Below are 5,157 nucleotides of genomic sequence, written 5' to 3' on the forward strand. Positions count from 1 at the left end.
CCTTGATTGCACACGGCCTCTGGGAGGGGCTGGAGTGTACAGGCCGGGAAGATAGGCTCCATCTCTGTAGCTAATGGGGGGCCTTCATCGCATACCCCTGTGAGTAGCCCCTCCCCTGTGCTCTGTAAGGGAGCCCAATAAACTCACTGGCTTATAAACTTGGTGGGACCTTGTCACTGGGACCTTGGGAGGAGGGGTAGACATGGTTTAGGCTCCTCCTGGGTAGGAATTTTAGCAATACCTCCACATGTGAGCTGTGTCAAGCACTCCCCCCCCCAGCCCCACTGCCACTTCATACACACTAATAATATATACAATTTGTTCCTTTAAAGAGAAAATAAGTCAAACCACATAGAAACACAAAAAGGAAATTATATATACATCCAGAATTGGTGTATGGATTAGAGATAGCAGCTTATAATAATGCCCGTCTAGTGAATAAAAGTTCTCGAGTTATCAATATCTATTTCAATATACCAATGGCAAAGCTTATGGCTTAGTCGGTACAGGTGCTTGCTGCATGCCTGAAGACCTGAGTTCAGTCCCCAGAACCTAGACATATAAAATGTAAAATGTCTAGCACTCAGTAAAAAAAAAAGATAATAGAAACAGACCCACCGTGATCTAGATTTTAAGGATCTTAATTAACTATGATTTATGTGTTCAAGAAACCAGAAAAAAAATGGGTGAAAAGACATGAATGCCGTCTTCCATCAGAGAATTAGACTTTTTAAAAAGAATCAAATGGAAATTGTAAAACTGAAAATAAAAGTAATAAAATTAAGAATCTAACAAGCCCTGCACTGGGGGATGTAGCTTGATTGGCAGAGCGCTTCCTTTTCTGCAAAAGGCCCTGACTTCTGTCCCCATCCTGCACACACTGGGCATGGTGGCACACACATGTAATCCCACCATTACTGTATACACTGGGCATGGATGCACACACATGTAATCCACCATTACTGCATGCACTGGGCATGGATGCACACACATGTAATCCACCATTACTGCATGCACTGGGCATAGATGCACACACATGTAATCCACCATTACTGCATGCACTGGGCATGGTGGCACACACACGTAATCCATCATTACTGTATACACTGGACATGGACGCACACACATGTAATCCACCATTACTGCATGCACTGGGCATAGACGCACACACACGTAATCCACCATTACTGTATACACTGGCATGGTGGCACACATGTAATCCCAGGTGGAGTAAACAGGATTTGGAGTTCCAGGTAATCTTCAACTACTTAGTAGTTGGAGACTAGTTTAGGTTACATGAAATCCCTGTCTCAAAGGTGTGAGGGAGTGGAGTTCAAAAAAGCTAGCCTGGGCTACTAGTTAACTAACTATATGGGTTAAGAGAATATCAGGCCAACAGAAAAGAGGATCATGCTAAGTACATAGAAAATATACAGCTTATAAATTTGTATCAATAAACAAGATCCTAATCAATTTTCGGAGGTCCTGTGACAGCTCCACAGGACCATCGTTAGGAGTTCAAATGGAGAATGTGTTCTAGATGTCTTACTCCTGCTTTCAAGTACTCTGCCTTTTCATCCCCATATTATTTTCTTCGGTTTTTTTCCCCTGATGTCTGCTGTTTGCAAGGCTAACACAAGAGGAAAATCAAGCCTTAAAATAGAAAAGAAAAAAAATATCCAGCTTGAAGCAAAGACACAGTGTGTTGTATTGTCTCTTCTATAAGAAAAGAAGGGGGACTGGAAAGATGGCTCAGCCATTAAGAGTGTGCACCGCTCTTACGAAGGCTATGAATTCAGTTCCTAGCACCCACATCTGGGGATCAGAAACGCCTGAAGATCCAGATCCAGGGGAATCTGACTGTTGGGGTCTGCAGACCCCTGTACTCATGAGCACATACCAACACACACACAAATACCAATACACACACACACACACACACACACACACACACAAATAATAGAAATAAATCTTTAAAAGGGAGAGTGTAGAAACGTGTTTGCATTTGCCTCTAGAAACTTTGGAAGTACTTAAAAAAAAGTGTTCTCGTATGTGGAAATCAGCCATGGAGGAGAAGCTTGAGCAGGGGACACAGCCAATCGCCACACACTCTTCTGTATGGTTTTGTATCTAAAGCTGTGGGATGTATCACAAATTCAAAATAAGCAAATAAAACCCAGGGTCTTTCATTTGTTTTTCAATAAATGTTAGCTGGTGTGATTCCTACCCCAGGGGTCTATTTTGACAGCAGTCCACTCTGGTTTACTTTCCTAGGTGAAGGCTGAGCCCCGCCCCTCCCTTACACATGTGTCCTGGCTTGTCCCTGAAGAGCAGAGAACATATCCAGTTAGCCTTCCACACGACAGCTATAATGGCCTCAGCTACTTGTGTTGTTCTCGTCTGACATAGCGCTCACGCTGTTAACATTCCTTGCCAATTTCTCCTGAGAGTGGTGTCTTCATGCTGCCGAGAGCAGAACACAGTGAGGGAATTGGTTCTTTACCGATGGGGACTGTCACCTCCCTTGATGCAGTGGTTTTGCTTTTTAGAAAAGTTTTTTTTTTTTAATTATATGTAGAGGTGTGTGCCAGTGTGTAGGTTTATGCACAAGAGTGCAGTGTTCTTCATGGCCAGCAGAGGGAGTCCAGTTCTCTGGGGTTGAAGTTAGAGGTGGTTGCAAGCTACCTGATGTGGGTGCAGGGAACCCAACCTGGGTCTTCTGATGAGCCATCTCAATGGCCTCCTTCTAAAGTAGATACATGTTGATGACTAAGCCAGGTCTTTCTCCGCAAACTTCTCTTCCTTTTCACCCCGCCCCCCGCCCCCACTGTCTTCTGAATGTTTGCAGATGGTAAAGACAAGATTTCTTCCTAGTTTTACCCTGGTTCTATACTTTGACCCGACAGGGTCTTTTCCAAACTGATTTGATGGAGGAAGGTCATTGGCTAATAAAGGCACGGCCCTGGCCCATTTTATTGGTTAGAGGATAGGTGGGAGGAGTAGGCAGAACAGGACGCTGGGAGGAAGAGGAAGTGAGCTCAGTCTTGACAGCTTTCCTCTCAGGAGCAGACGCCTGAGAGAGACGCCATGCCCTGCTCCCGGCATGAAGCTCCGACCCAGGATGGACTAGGATGGACTAGGCTAGAATCTTCCCGGTAAGACCGGTTCTCACAGATTATTAGAGATGGGTTGATTGGGATGTGAGAATTAGCCAGTAAGGGCTAGGGCTAAAGGGCCAAGCAGTGATTAAATGAATACAGTTTGTGTGTTGTTATTTCGGGGCATAAGCTAGCCGAGCAGGCGGCCGGGGTGCTGGGAACGCAGCCCCGCTGCCCTCACTACTTCATAGCTAGCCCGGCTAGCTCAGTCGGTAGAGCATGAGACTCTTAATCTCAGGGTCGTGGGTTCGAGCCCCACGTTGGGCGCCAAATGTAGTAAGGGCAGCGGGGCTGCGTTCCCAGCACCCCGGCCGCCTGCTCGGCTAGCTTATGCCCCGAAATAACAACACACAAACTGTATTCATTTAATCACTGCTTGGCCCTTTAGCCCTAGCCCTTACTGGCTAATTCTCACATCCCAATCAACCCATCTCTAATAATCTGTGAGAACCGGTCTTACCGGGAAGATTCTAGCCTAGTCCATCCTAGTCCATCCTGGGTCGGAGCTTCATGCCGGGAGCAGGGCATGGCGTCTCTCTCAGGCGTCTGCTCCTGAGAGGAAAGCTGTCGAGACTGAGCTCACTTCCTCTTCCTCCCAGCGTCCTGTTCTGCCTACTCCTCCCACCTATCCTCTAACCAATAAAATGGGCCAGGGCCGTGCCTTTATTAGCCAATGACCTTCCTCCATCACTGATTTCTGTAAACTGAGTCACCAGCAGGCGGGGCAAGATTAGACAAGACTTTCAAACAAGGCGTGGGGTATCTGACTGGCACAATGTGCTCGTCCTTGCTTTCACATGTGTTAGGTGAAGATTTGATGTCGGATGATGTGAACTGTATCTGACTGGCACAATGTGCTCGTCCTTGCTTTCACATGTGTTAGGTGAAGATTTGATGTCGGATGATGTGAACTGTCAACTCCACAGAATCCAGGAGATGGGCCTCTGCCTGTGGTGGGGTTGCCTGGATTATGGTAATTGAGGTAGGAGGACTCACCTGTGTTGGGTGGGACAGTTCCCTGGCTGGGATCCTGAACTGTGTAAGTGGAGAAAGCCTCCCCTCCCCTCTCCTCTCCTTCTCTCCCCTCCTCTCCACTCCTCTGCCCTTCTCCTCTTCCCGAACAGCACGCATGCATTCACCGCTCTTTGCTTCCTGGTTGTGGATGTGACCAGCAGCCTCCAGCTCCCATTGTCCTGACATAATGGACTGACTATACATTGGATCTCAAGCTAAAATGAAGCCATCCCACTTAAGTTGCTCTTGTGAAGGTATTTTATCTCAGTGACAGGAACAGAAACTGAGACAGTATCCCCCGACCCAGCAGAAACAGAAGGTTGTGACTGTCTCCTGTTGTCTCAGATAAGCCCTGCTGCTGTGGCCTCTCAAAGAATGCAGCGGCTTTGGACTTTACAGACCATAAATGTCACCGTCCTAAAGCACACTGTTGGGACCATTTGGAGTCCTGGCCTCCAGCTGCTCTTCCCTGCTAGAGATCTTTACTTTCCTTCTGATCTGAGTTACTGAAAGCTGTGTCAAAGTTGTTTACCAGCTCTGCTTCACGAGCACGTGTTGCCTTGGCCTTGAGGATCAGAGGATAAGGTTTTCACCTGTGGGCCCACCTGACTGTGTTGGGTATATAAGCCTCCGTGGTGCTGTTGAATAAGGGGCTTCTTACCAGTGACGAGAGGTCCGTGTCTCTGTCTTTGTCTGTGAGTCTCTGTGTGTTTCAATCTCCAGCTCCTTGCCTGAAGCTCGTGAACTGTGTGGTAGTGCATAGAGCGCAGACGGGTGCTGCAGCACACTATAGGTTACTTTTAAAACTATATTTCGAGCAGTGGCAAACTCCACCACTATTAATTTTTGAACATTTTTATTACTTCTCAGAAGAAATCCTGTACCTATTAGTCTCTATTCCCCAATGCCCACGCCCACCCACTCCCAGGAGCTCTTAATTAATGCTCTGCCCTACAGACCTGCCCTCTTGCCACACTCAGTTGCT

The 5,157-nt window shown here is 47.0% G+C and overlaps 1 non-coding gene across 1 annotated transcript; it reads left to right on the forward strand.

Moving 5' to 3' along the window:
• The first annotated feature begins 3,352 nt into the window (after nt 1-3,352).
• Nucleotides 3,353-3,425, forward strand: Trnak-cuu. The gene has a single exon. It is a non-coding gene; the product is annotated as a tRNA-Lys (tRNA).
• The last annotated feature ends 1,732 nt before the right edge of the window (nt 3,426-5,157 follow it).

This window comes from Microtus oregoni, unplaced genomic scaffold (assembly GCF_018167655.1).
Source record: "Microtus oregoni isolate MIOR12 unplaced genomic scaffold, Mior012 000046F_ref0000063, whole genome shotgun sequence".
In the NCBI taxonomy this organism is placed as follows: domain Eukaryota; kingdom Metazoa; phylum Chordata; class Mammalia; order Rodentia; family Cricetidae; genus Microtus; species Microtus oregoni.